The sequence below is a fragment of the Grampus griseus genome, assembly GCF_964374135.1.
Source record: "Grampus griseus genome assembly, chromosome: 12".
Lineage (NCBI taxonomy): Eukaryota > Metazoa > Chordata > Mammalia > Artiodactyla > Delphinidae > Grampus > Grampus griseus.
Window position 1 is genome coordinate 17,296,096 of NC_139006.1, and position 14,478 is coordinate 17,310,573.

Sequence of the window (14,478 nt, forward strand, 5' to 3'; positions counted from 1 at the left end):
CCTCGTCCCCACTCCCACCCAAAGCCTGCCCTCCCCCAATACTTATCCAAAGTCCTGGGAAGGGGGTGGGGTGGGGTCTTCCCTTTTACCACGTGTCTGTTCCCAACTTTCCTGGCCCGGCTGTGTGCCCTGGGAAGCTGACCTCCACAGGCTTCCCAGCCTCTGGCTTCCAGGAAGGATCACCTGATCAGAGGCTGGGGGTCGAGGGAGAGGGTGAGTTTGGGGTATGCCTGCCTCGGTGTGGCATTCCTGGCAGCGGCCATGTCCCTCTGAGTGCGGGGGCCTCAGTGTCCCCGGCTGGCTTGCACCTCTGTGTACAGAATCCCTCCACGGAACTCTCTTCACTTGTACCGTCCGAGTGGGACGCTGGGTACGGCTGGACGCTGCCGGATGCAGGTGGGGTCGGGGTGGGGATCTGCATGGACAGCAGCTTCCATCCTCCCCACAGCTGCTCTGTGCCAGCACCAGGCTGGGCCACCGGCATCCCCTGGCCCATTGGAAACTCCCAACTGCTCAATGGGGTGTGTGATTTCCAGAGGGGAGCACTGGGGCCCCAGGAGGCCTGGAGACTGGCTGGGGCACCCAGTGGGGAGGTGGGGGAGTCGGGACCTGAGCCATCCTTCGCCTGACCTCTAGCTCTGTCACCTTCCCCGCCAGGCTGCGTGTGCTCAGCTCTTAGGCTGACCAGAACCTGGGACAGTGGTGGGCTCCTGGGGCTGTACACCGATGATTCCTCAGAAGGACCAGATGCTCAATTTTGTCCTTAAAAGGCAGTCTCGGTGAACCCTTTCTGCTTCCTCAGTCCCCAGCAGGCTCCCAAGTCAGCAAAGGGGCCACGAGAAGAGGGCCTCCCTCCACAGCTGCTTCCCTACTGGCCCCCTGTACCCCCTTTTCCCCTACACCTCCCAGAACTTATAAGAGAAGAAGGAAGATCCCTGACTGGGGGCAGCCCGGACCCCCACCTTACAGGTGGGGAAACTGAGGCTCGGAGAGGCAAAGGGACTTGCTCAAAGCCACCAGGAGGTCACGCAGAGCTGAGCCCCACCCAGGAAGCCGACCAGCCCTCCCCAGGGCTGGAAAACAAGGCTCAGACCTGCCAGAGCTGGGCTTCCTCCCCCGCTTTCAAGTTCTGGTCCTTTTCTCCAAGCACCCGGGAGCCTGTCCCAAGTTTATCGATTGCCAGGGCAGCCTCCACTCAATACGGTGCACTTTGCTAATGAATCTTTTCCAGATAATTGCAGGAAATTATTGGTTGGTGTGAAGTGAGGGTGGAGAGGTGGCCTCTGTCCCCCCACCTGCCCAGAGCAGCTCCTGGCAGAGCCCAGGATACCAGCCTAGACCCTCTGCCCAGCCTCCCGCCTTTACCCTCTTCTCTACGCCTTGAATCTGGGGCAGATGAACCCTGCTCCCTCCTGCACCCTGCCCAGTCCCGTTCCAGAATCCTCAGCCTAGGCCTCCCACCAGGACAGCTCTCCTGGGATGCCGTGGGAAACACTGGAAGCAGGGATGTTCCCAGGTTCAAATCCTGACTTTGGCAACTACTAGCTGTGCAACAGGCAAGTTGTCTGACTTCTCTGAGCTTCAGCTGAAAAACAAGATAGAGTTTACAATCTGCATCACGGGCTGCTCCGAGAGACGAAACCAAAGAAGGCATTTTAATACTGATTTACTGTGACCTCTATGAATAGTAATAACAACTCCAACAATAGTAAACATGAAGCAGGGGCTTTGCCACATGCCGGCTACTGTTCGGAGTGTCTGATAGGCGCTTTTTTAATGCCCATTTTATGGAAGAGGAAACTGAGGCCCTGAACTGAGGTCACACAGACAGTGAGAGGCAGAGACTGAATCCCTGCCTGGGATGCCCACGGCCGTCCCACATGGTGTCTCCAAGCCCAGCGCGGGGCCCGCCATGCAGCAGTGTCACCAGGAGCAAGCCCTCCACATACTCATCTCAGAAGCCAGGGGACGCCAGCTGTGGGTGGGAGGGAGATAGGGGTGGGATGCCAGGGGTGGCACAGGCCTCAGAGGCACCCATGGCTTCCCACTCCAAGCCCCTTGCCCTAAAATTCAGGCTCCACCTCAAGGAGCCTGAGAGATTCATCGGGGTCCCCAGGGGCTTCCCCAGGCCCCACAGTAATTAATCATAACTGGACACTCTGGATAAAGTTTCCCATCCCTTCGGGGTTTCTCTCGTTCCCCCAGATATCATTTAATATATCACCTCGCCAGGCTGTATATACCTGCTCCTAATAAAACTCTAAGACTTTAATGAACTAAATAGCAAATTACTTTTTTATTCAAGAATGAAATTTCATCATATTCATAATTCATATTTTATTTCAGACATCTGCTGCTGATTACATTACATTTAACTAAAATTAGATGATGCTCAGAATGCAATTAAGCTTCTGCCAAATTCTTTGGCCCACCAATGCCGGTGCAGCTCAGCGGGGGCCGCTAGGAACCTAATATGTAATTAGGAGCTATTTTCTAGCTGTTTTTAAAGTCTGAAAATTAGCTGCCTTTATTAATCACACAGACAAATATAAAGTAGAACCAACGCTCGCTGAAATTTCTAAAAGGGATTTTTTGTTTAATTATACACCGCAGAGGGCCGCCACTCGTTCTGCATGTTGATTTGTTGTGCACTGACATTTTGACAACTGGTTTTCAATTTGTCTGTCGTAGTTAGGCAACAACAAAGCCGACGGTAATACTTTAACTTTCAAAACCTTCGGTGTGCCGGAGAGAGGGAGAATGGCAGGCCTCGCTGCGGGGCCTGCGGCTCAGGCTCTCGAAGCCACGGGGGCCGGAGACACGGGGAGAAGGATGGGCAAGGGCCGGAGGGACTCGGCTGACAAGCTGGGCGGAGAGGTGGCGGAGCACTGGACTGGGGGTCCAGAGGCCAAGGTGCGAGCCCCGCTCTGGGGACTGGCTAAGAGGAAACTCTTCCCCTCTCTGGGCCTCTGTTTCCTCCTGTGCACCGTGGAGGGGTTGGCAGCCCGAGATCCTTTAAGAAGCTTTTAGGTGCTAAAATGCTGTCTTCTTTTTGTGCCAGACCCTGTGCTAAGTGTTTTCTGTGCGGTGTTATTTAGCCCCTGGACCTTACGAGGGGGACCTTTTATTATCTCATCATCCAGAAGATGAAACTTAGACTCAGTGATATTTGGCAACTTTCGCCGGCCAGCAGGTGGCCACACCAGAACTCAAACTCGGGGACTCCACGATCTGTTTTAACTACAGTATCCACCTCCCTCGCTCGGCGGCCCCGAGCAGGGGCAGCTGTCCAGCCCTCATTTCCCATTGGGTGGCTTGGACATGGTGAAGCAGCTTTGCAAGGTCTCAGGCTGATGCTGTGGTCAGCTGACCTTGCCCTTGCCCACTTGGTAACTGACAGCTCTGCCTGGAGCCCTGCTGGGGGCCAGGGAAGGGGAGTGCAGAAGGGGCTGCGGCATGGAGCAGGATAGGACCCGCTGATAGGGCCTTCAGCCCCTGAGCTCACCTGGCTGTGTGGCCAACACCTCCCAGTGACATCCAGAGAGTCCTCGGGGCAGAGTGGCTGTCGAGGGGCCCGGTTCCACCCCACAAAAACAATAACGATAATAATAGCAGATGGCTTTTCCCACACGCAGGCGCCGTGATACTTTCACGCCTGCACCCTCCCACTGACACCATGAGGTGGTTCACAGCCAGACTTGGCGTATCACGACCTGGGTTCAGACACAGCCTCTGTCACCTTCTAGCCATGGAGGTCTTGGCCAGGCTGCCCCACCTTCTGAGCCTCGGTCCCACATCGTTAAAGTGAGGATCCTGACGGCACCAGCTCTCTGGGTTCTGGGGAGAACTGAATAGGATAATGGGTGCTTGGCTCAGATGGAACCTCGGCCACTGGAGCTACGAGTTACTACCCCATTGGACAGATGGGGCCGTTGAGGCTCCGCAGGGTTAAGGACTTGCCCTGAGGTGCATCACCGAGCTGAGAACTGCACCCCGGTGGGCCTGATCGCACAGCCCGTGCTCTCACCCAGCCCCCTGATGCCACCGAATGCCCACCGTGGAGGGCTGGAGAAAGATGTGAGGACCCCCTGTGGGGTCTGGGCTGCCCCATCTGGCCACCGTGGCTATTTCCAGGGCCCCTCGGGGTGCCTTCCTCTCCTACCTCTCATTCCCTCTTGTCCCCTGGAGGGGGGTGCTGAGCAGGGCTGGAGACAAGGCTGGTGGCAGGCGGCTTCTACCCCAACTGACCCCAGGCGGGAGGAACCGTGCTCACTGCCTGCCAAAACCAGTTTTCAGGAACCAGCCCTGCCTCCCCTCTTGCCCCCAGGCTCTCCTGATGAAAATGCCACTGGAGAAAAGGAGGTTTTTTTGGGTGACAATGAAACTGTCAATAAAATCTCAAACGCAAGGATAGGCAATGACTATTTCACTTCCTCTGACAGCTGAGACTCTGCTGGGGAAGGAAAGTGATAGGCATCTGCTGACATCCACAGCACTTCTTTTGGAGAACAACCCGCGGGAGAGGCCGCCCCCGAGACCTGCCTGGCCTGGATGCCATTCGGGCTGGGGTGGCTGCAGTCGCAAGAGGAGCTTGGGTCAGCCACGGAGGAGAGGCTGGACGCCCGGACTCAGTCCGCTCATTTGTTCATCCCACGACTCCCTCTGAGCTCTGACATACACCAGGCTCTGTGCCAGGGACCGCAGATGCAGAAACGAACCAGGAAAACCCCTGCTCTGAAGAGTGTTATGATTTCAGTTGCATCCCCTGCAAAAGAGATGGTGAGGGCCTAACCCGTGCTACCTGTGAACATGACCTTATTTGCAAATGGGATCTTTGCAGGTGTCATCAAGTTAAGATGGGGTCACGAGGGTGGGCCCGAATCCAATGTGACTACTGCCCTTATAAGAAGAGGAAATGTCGTGTGAAGACAGAGACAGAGAGGAGATGGCCACGTGACGACAGAAGCAGAGATGGGAGGGAGGCAGCTGCGAGCCCAGGAATGCCAAGGATTGCCGGCCACCACCAGAAGTTAGGGAAGAGGCGGGGAAGGATTCCACCTAGGGTCTCAGAGGGAGCAGGGCCCTGCTGACATCTTGATTTCAGACATCTGGCCCCCAGAACTGTGAGACAAGAAAGTTCTGTTGTTTTCAGCCTCTCAGTGTGTGGTACTGTGTTCCAGCAGCCCTTGGACGCTAATACGAGGGGCTTGCTTGCCAACTAAAGAAGTAGCGAAGAGGCCCCACCCCAGGCAGGAGACTATCTGAAAAGGGGAGACTTGCTCCCTGAATGGGGGAGTGTAGTGGGACTCCAAAACTGAAAGGTCCCTCTGGGCACCTGGGTAATCCTTCCATCTGTCACCTCCAGTCTGTCTGTTCCCGTTGCTGCCACTCCCTTCCAGCCACTGCCATCTCTCACCTCCCCTTATCCCCCTGCCTCTGTAACACCACAGCCAGAGGACTCACCAAAGCACAACTGTGACCTGCCCTCCCGTGTCTAACACCCACCATGGCTCCCCAGGGTCCCTGCTTCGTGTTGGCCCAGACCCTGCTTCATACAACAGGTGCCATCTGAACACCAAACCATGTGTGCCTTCTCTGCACCTACTCCAGCACTGCTCCCCTCAGTGCCTTTGCTGCCTAGAATGCCCTCGCTCACTTCCCAGCTCAGCCAAAATTCTGCAAAGGCACCTCCTCCTCCAGGTAGCCTTCCCTGATTCCCTTCCCACACTCTAGCTGGGACACGTACCACGCCTCCCTGGGCTCCATGGTAACTCGGAACCTGCCGCTCTTTACTCTCATTGTCATTTTGCTTAGCTGGCTCTGCCTGTGAGCCCTGGAGGGCAGGGACGGGTCTCATTCACCCCTGAGACCCTAGCACCCAGCACATTGTTCGAGGTCAGGTAGTATGTCTACTTGATCCCTTGGCCCCAGCCAAACTCAGGCCTTGGCCAAGAAGCTGGCTCTGGGAACAAATGTTAGCTCAGCCACCTACACCTGGGCCAGTTACTTTCCTGCTTGTGACACTCAGATTGCCCAGGGTAGGGGGAGAGAAACTGGCTTTGGGGTCAGAGGACCTGGGCTTGAGTCTCACTTACCAGCTGGCCGGCCTTGGGGATGTCGCTTTCTCTTTCTGAGCTTCAGCATCCGCATCTGTGAAATGGGAACAGCAATGGGGCCTAATTATAGTGATTATTAACGGTTTTTGTCATTATAATGATGATCAATTCATTGTAATTGTAATGCATATCATGTGGACTTCTGTCTCTAAAAAATCTTTCAAGGCCACATTCCCTGACCAATTCCTCAGAATTGTGGATCATACACACGCCCTTGTGAGAGTGCCCAAAGTTTCTGTTTGTCATTTAGTTCTTATAACTCTTTACATATTAATATGCCACCCTCCCAACTGGATGACATCTTCCTTACCTGTAGGGACAGTGTCATACTTCAGGAGCTTTTGAGGGACCCAACAACTGCTGGTTGATTGATCTGACCCTTCACTACCCAGGGCCTAATACAAATCTGAAACAACCTGGACACTTGAGCTGAGGAGCAAACTGCAGGGTAGAGACTGCAGAGTGGATTTGGAGTCAGGCAGACCTGTGTTTCCACTTGGCTCTGCCTGCCTCTAACAGGCTGTGAGACTGAGGGCCAGCCCTTTCACCTCTCTGCTGAGCTTCGGTTTTCCCTTCTGCAAAATGAGGGACAGAATACCCACTTCTCAGGATGTCTGGAGACATGAAGGTGCCTGGCACACAGCAGACATTAGATGAACGAGGAGGTATTGAACCTCAGAGTCCTGGGTTCCATCCCAGTGCCACTCCTTCCTGGCTGGGTGATGTTGGGTTTGCCCTCCCACCACTCTGAGCCTCAGTTTCCTCTTCTGGAGAATGGAGACAACTCCCACCACTGAGAACCGTTGTGGGAAATAATTCGGTCCTGCGTGTCAAGACTGACACGGGGAATGTGTGCATTTACTGGTGGCTGTTATTCTCTTGCACCGAATGTTATGAGCGTCCAGACCTGCACTCCCCTAGGGCCAGGGCCCCCTCCAGGTCTGGTAAGTGGAGTGAGGAAAGGGTGCAGATGGGTGCTGGCAGCATCACCCCTCCCCCAACAATGAGGACACTTCCTCCTCCTCCCCACCCCCAGACTTTAGAAATACTATTTGTTCCCCAGCCCCTGGTTGCTGGGAGAGGGAGGGTCTGTGGAGGCCCTTCTTTCCCTCTGAGTGAAAATAGGATAAGAAGGGAAGAGCCCCCTGCCCTCTGACCAAGACCCTGACCCCCACCCATTCCTAAACCCAGCAAAACCCCTTTAGAGAGGTGGTCTGGAGAGATGGGCTTGGGGATGGCCAGGTTTCCTGAGCTGAGCAGGGTAGCCACGTCGCAGGCAAGAGTGGCCACTTTCTGTCTCCCTACCTTCTCATCCATCCATCCATCCATCCATTCATTCACTCACTCACTCTTCACTCTTATCATGCGCCAGGCGCTGTGCTAACCTGGGGAGGGGGCAGCAGTGAGAAGACAGCCTTGGCGCCTGCCCTCAGAGACCTGGCAATTGACCAGGGAGACAGGTGATGTAAGAGCAAATGACGGCACTCTGGAAATAAAACAAAGAGACAGGTGGGGTGGGGTGGGGGTGTGCTGTGGTACTCGTTTCCATCACCATCACCGCCATCCTCACTCTCACCTGCCTGGTCCTCCCCATGTAGCACCGGGAGGGAGTCCACGTTTATTTTCCAACTCTTGCACTGGAATGTAAGCTTCCTGAAGGCAGGCACAGGGGTCCTTACTTCCTCAGTGACGCAGACCAGCGCCTGGCACAGGGCTGTCCCTCAATCATATTTGTTGAGTGATATGCCAAGTGAATGCACAGGCACCGTGTTAAATGCCCTACACCTGTTCCTGCAGGTCGTCCCTACACCTGCCTTAATGGAGGCGATGGAGTTGGCTGTCTCCATTTTCCAGATGAAGAAACTGAGGCTTGCCCGCAGCCATACAGCCAGCAAGTGGCAGAGCTGGGATTGAGATTCAGTTCTCCCTGAGCTCTTTTGCTCTACTGCCCAGGCCTGGAGTGGGGGTGAGGGAGGCGTGGGGCTGTAGCAGACAACAGGTCCCCTAGCTCCCCCCAGAAGGAAGCAGGTCGAGAGAAACAGTGATGCACGTTCCATAAATAACCCGGTCCCCGGGCCCTGCCTGTGGTTTAGCAGCCCGAGAGAGTGTGTGTGTAATACAAACAGCTCTAATCCCCTGTCAGTTAAACTGGATATCAGAGGAGACAAGCTTCCGAGCGGGGAGGCCTAATTGAATCGAATTGAAAAGGCGGAATGGGCGGCCGGGACGCCGGGAGGGAGCAGGCGCGCGCGCGCAGCTGCCTGGGCCTCCCCTGCCCTGGGCCGGGCAGGCACCGCAGCCCCCGCTGCAGGAAGCCAGGCTTGGTGGGGGGGGGGGGGGCATCGCAGTAATGTGGGGCGGGGGGCGCCCCAGCCGCGGCACTCCGCCCCCTCCGGCCTCCCCTTTATCTGCTGGCTCTGCCATTTTCTCTCCGTCGCTGACCCTTTCTCTGTTCCCTCTGTTATCTCGAATAATGTCACTGCCTCTTTAGAATCTATTCATCAGAGCAGAAAGAAGCCAATGCTGACACTGATAAAAAAAAAATACCATCTGTGCCTGACGGGGAAGCGCTCTCAACCCAACCTCTGGCGCCCCGGCCCGCCCCTGCCTCCCGCCGCCTGCCATTGGCTGGGGCGCCGGGGGTAATCAGATTCCGCTGGGGGCGGGGTGCCCTCCCACAGGTGGTGCCCCTGCTCCCCGGCTCACTCTCCAGAGCCCCAGGGAGATGGGTTCTGAAAGAGGTCTCAACCCCTGTCGGTTTTCCATCTGCAGAAGAGCTTAATTTGACCATTCGGGGCTTTTAAAAACTGGTTGACAGCATTTAAAAACCAGGTTATTTTACCCCCAAAACCCAGATGTCTGAATTCTCCTTAAAAACTAAATAGAAATGTTGGGCGATAGAGGACCTACCACCCCGCAAGGAAACACCTGTCCGGAGCTGGGGGTGGAGGTGCTGCACCCTCCCCCAGGCCTGGCTTTTCTGTGTCGCCTGGCTGGCCCCTGGAGGTTTGTGAATGTGAGACTTCTGGGTGGGTAGGGTTCCTCAGAGCAGGGCTAAGGGGCAGGTGGAACACCCCAGGGTACTTTTCATGGAGCTGAAAATAATATCCTCAGGAACAATCAACCAAGGCCCAGAGAGGGAAGGCCTCAAGTGTAAGTCACACAGCATTTTAGAAATCTCCCAATTCGTGGGTAGTGCTCTCCTCAACCACATGAGGCTGGTGGGGAGATGGGGGGTCGTGACTCTGGTCCCACCATACCTCCCCTCCCCGCTCCCCATCAAAGCCACGAAGACTCCTGCATCTGTGCGCTATCACATCACCCCTGCTGGAAGCAGGCTCTGGTCGAAGCTCCCTAAGGGTGTCAGGGGAGGTACTAGCATCCAATCTTCTCTCTCCTAAGGCAGGACGTCGCATCGGGAAAACCCAGCCTCGACCGGCAAGGAAAACGGAGGAAGCCCCGGGCTTTGCCGTCAGACACTGCTGCATTCCAATCCCCGCTCGGCCACCTCCAAGCTGTCCTGTCACCTCTCTGAGCCTCAGTTTCCCCATCTCTGATAATAACAAGAGCTCCTGCTTATTGGACACTCACTCCACATACCAGGCTCCAGGCTAAGTGTTTGATGTGCATTGTTACCTAGTATTCCCACTTTACAGACGAGGAACCTGATGCTCAGGGAGGTGATGTGGCCACCCCAAGCCCCACAGCTGGAGGTGATCAGGCCACAGAACAAGGCCAGACCTGTCTGACCTCAGAGACCACAAAATAGGAATCACTGGGAAGATGAAACGAGGGCACAAGGGCAAGCTCCTGGCACGGTGAATGGGCCCCGTGGTTTCTATGGATGGGGCAACCAAGGTCCAGAGAGGGCAAGAGACTTGCCTAAGGTCACACAGCAAGCTGCCTTTTGGTTTCCTCTTCACAGCCAGAGCATCTTAGGAAGAGCACTGTACTGGCGTCTAGAGACCCATCTCAGGGCTTAGCTCCTGCACCTGTTGACTTTGTGGCTTGGAGCAGGGACTCCCTCTGGGCCTCAGTTTCTTCATCTGTAAAATGGGGCTCGCCACACTTTCCTCACAGGCTTGCTGTGGGTACAGGTAGAGAGAATGATCATGAGAGCATCCAGAGCCACAGGCCGTCAGGCCTACAAGGGTAGGAGCAGCTCCATCAGTCACCTAGCTTCCCCAGGGCCCAGCCCAGTCCCTGGCATGCATAGGTGCCGATTTAATATCTGCTGAATGAATATTGTCCATGAGCTCAGGGGCCAGGATCTGCCTACAGCCCTTGGCAGTCGTGGGGAGGAGGGCAACCCCTTTCTCTCCGGGCAGGGAGGATGCCCGGGGGGAGGCCAGGTGCATCCCAGGAAAGCCTCGGTGCGCCCCCATCAGCATTCATGGGGGACACCTCAGCCTCAGCCAATGCATTATGTAAATGCATTGAAATGGATGTTTTCCTTATCAGATCTAAAACAGTGAGAACAGACCCAGCTCATCTTCTGTGCGGGGGTGGGGGGTTTTGGCACAGCAGCCTGCGAAAGAGGCCCAACTCCCCCGTCTCTTCCCCTACGTGTGCAGTTAGGTGGCCTCCCCGTTAGCCCATGAGGGTGGTGAGAATGGATGCGTTCGGCCTCCCCACCCCTTCCCGCTGCCTTGGAGGGAGGAGGGGCGGCCCAGGAGGAGAGGGAGGCCCCTTCCCTCTCCCTCACGCTATGGCCCCTCACTTCTGCCCCCAGTCTTCAGGAAGAAGCAGACCCCTCAAGAGGGCCCAGCAGGTGGACTGGGCCATTTCCTGCGGTCGCATTTGTCACATTACAAGCTTTACCGTGGGAAAGAAACAAATACGGTAGAGGACTCCAGTTTGACTTACCAGCTGGAGCCCAGCGCCCCTCACCCTCCGTCTGTACTGACACCCCAGCCCTCTCACCCTGGTGGCCAAAGATGGGCCCTGGTCAGACCCTGCAGTGAGGGATGTCGTGTCCAGTCTGACAGATGGGGTTCAAGCCTGGGCTTCACCCGCTTAGATCTGTGGCCTTGGGTGAGTCACTGAACTCTCTCAGGGAGCATCTGTCTGCTCCTCTGCAAAATGGGAAGGCCATTCAGGCCCACGGTCCAAGACACTTTGAAACCCAGAAGCTTGGCACCAAAACTCACTTGTCGGCAGATGCAACACGGGCTGACACACTATGTGTGACCTTTACCCTTCACACCCGTCGCTGCAGTCTGGAGTGGCGCTGCCCCAGATGCCACAAAGGCTGGAACATAGGGTGTCTATCCCTAAAGCTGCAAAATTCTGAATTCCAAATCACATCTGGTCCCAGGGTTTCAGATAAGGCACCGTGGTCCTGTCCTACAGACACCGCAGAGTCGCTGTGGGAATTAAATGTGACAATGCCTGCGGGGTTTAGCACACTGCCTGGCATTTTTCATGCGACGAAACTGAGGCACATCTGGATATAACAGCCAGATGTGTGGTCCTGGACAGGATTTTGGACATTTGGGGAACAACTGGGAGGAAATGTGACTATGGCCTGGGCACTGGAGATGAAAGCATACTGTAGGCACGCTGCTTAACCTCTCTGGGCCTCGCCTTCCTCACGTAAGCTGATGATTGAGACTGGCACACAGTAAGTGCTAAGACACAGCCAAGGAGCTGGTCCAAATGAGCTGGAAGGCAGGAAGGGCGGGCGAAGGGGGCGCCTGCTAGTTTTATTTTTTTTAACAAAAAGCTTTCGCAGGAGAATAAGAATGAAAATGGGGACCTCGAGAGGCAAAGGGATGGGCCCAAGCACACTGGTATGGCAGGGCGGGCCCTACCAACCTGCTGACCTGCAGCCAGCGCCTGACTCAACAGGCTGCCAGCCGTCCATGGGAGCCGGTCTCAGGGAGAAAAAGATCCCCACCGACAGAAAGAACATGGGTGTGACTGTAGCGGCTCCTCTGCTGTGGATCACAACGTCTGCTGCCTGTCTCCCAAAGCGAGACCTCTGCCAGAGCGGGCAAATGTCCTGCGACTTCTGGCTGGTGGGGGGCGGGGGGTGAGTGTTAAACTGGCTGGAGAGGCTGGGAGCCGCTCCAAATGCTGACTTGAGAAACTGCTGTCCTCCGGCAGCCGGAGAGGGCTTGGGGCTACGTCACCGCCTCTTTGGGGAGGAAGCCAGGAGGCTGGAAAGCCAGTTGGCATTCGCTGTGTTTCTCGAACTGCGACCCCGGGGCTCTCCACCTAGGGGCTTTGAACAGACGGGGCTGTGTGCGTCTAACCAGCTCTGTGCACCATTTCTGGGCTCTGAGAGACACCATCTCTCAGCTCAGGACCGTTAAAATGAGCGTTTACTGAGCGCTTACACTGTGCCAGGCACCGTGCCAAGGGTGTTACGTGCATTTTCTCATTCAATCTTCATGAAACTCTATAAGGTGGGTATTACTATTACTTCTATCTTCCCGATGAGGAGCCCACGGCCCCGAGAGTGGACTGGCTTGCCCGAGGTCACGTGGCTAGTGGCTGGCAGAGCCGACTGGGGGCCCAGGCGAGCTCTCAGTGCCGTGAAGTCTGCAGAAATGACCTTAGGTGTCATCTAGTTCAGTGTCCTCAGCCTGGCCGCACATTCGAGTCACCTAGGAGCTTGGACAAACTACCCATGATTGAGTCCCGCCATGATCTGTTAAATCAGAACAGCTGGGGGTGGGGTGAGGCATTCAGGGGTGGTTTCCAGGCGCAGCTGGGAGTGAGAACCACCACGCTAGGCAACGAGAAGGGCGAGGCTACAAATGCAAATCGTGTACAAATGTTATATCAAAGACAGGTGGCCAGGAGTGGGGCCCACTAGGCCCATATGGTGGCCGGTGACAGTGGCTGAGGTGAGAGCCTGGAGGCCAAGGCACACCAGGTGGCTGCTTCAGTGGGGCAAGAGTAACAGGTTGGCTTCTGCTCCAGGAATGACACCTGGTCCCCAGGGAGCGAGGAAGAGGGAGCGTCTCAAGGAGCAGGTAGGTTCTGGGGCCTCAGCCTCTGGACACCCTCCTCTCAGGCCCGCCTCCTGCAGTGTAGAAATGCTGCCAACCAGCCTCATCCCTGAGAAAGCATCTTGCAACCCTGAGTGCTCATTCTAACCATATGGGGAACTTTCAAAAAACACCCAGGCCCAAGCCCCACTCTGAGCATGTACATCAGAGTCCGGACGAAATCAGGAGCCCGAGCGTGGAAAACAGCAAGAATCACAACAAACCTGTGTCCAGGCAGAAAGCACGCAGGGGCTGAGGGCAGGGGCTGGAGTCAGACCATTTGAGTTGGAATCCTGCCTTGGATGCTGATTCGCTGTGTGGCCTTGGATGAGTTACTCAACCTCTCTGAGCTTCAGTTTCCCGATCTGTAAAATGGGACTGAGACTGGCAATTATTCTCCAAGATTGGGGTAGATGAAAAGCGATGACTGAGGGACAGTGCTTAGAACGGTGCCCCACACATGGTAAGCCCTCAGTATTATCATTTTATGCATTATTTGTTTTGAAGGGCAGAGGCAGGCAACCCCCCATCAGTGATGCTAGGGTCATTTTCACATGTTAAGCTGGGGCAGATGTTCTTCCTATCGCCCTCAGATTCCTGGCAGTGACCCCAGGCGGAACCTGGAGAGAGAACCCTGGTGTGGGGGGCAGAGAGACTGTGCTCTAAGGCTGGCTCCTACTCGCCCTCCCCGTGAAGATGCTGGGAAAGAAGCCAGCTGCCCCCTAGTGGTCAAGGGCAGAAGCACAGAGCCATTTTAACCAAATCCTGCACTCCCTGCCCCAGCCCCCCCAAACTTCTCGTCCGGCCTCTTGCAGACCTAGGGCTTCCAGAGCTTCCGGTGGCAACGTGCTAGCTACCAGAGCTTTTGTATGGATTCTGCCATTTCACAGAGCCTTGACTTGCAATATAAAATTCCAACAGGGCCAGCAGGTGCCAGGCACTGGCTACCAGTGCTCGTCTCTTTCCCACCCCCAGTCAATCCAGTCAATTTTAGAAAGAAAGGAATATTCCATGACCTACAGCAGGTTTGTTTCCATTTCTCAAAAAAGTCTGCGGATTAGTGGGTACGCACGATTTGAGAAGGAAGGAAGCTTAAAATTCCCCTTTTTGGAAAAGTGGGCTGGAGCTCTGCTGAGAGGCTGAGAGCTTGATGTCTGGGCATCCGTCCCTGTCTGGCCAGGGCCATCTGGGCAAACCCCGCCCCATCCCCCGAGACACACAACCAAGTGACCCAAAGCCTTTCTTTCCACTGAGAAAGTGGCTGGAGAAGGGACAGGACAGGAGAGGAAGGTGTGGGCAGCTGGAGACTACCAGGCCCTCCCTCTTCTTTCCCGACACGAGTGAAGCACTGTTTACTCAAGATC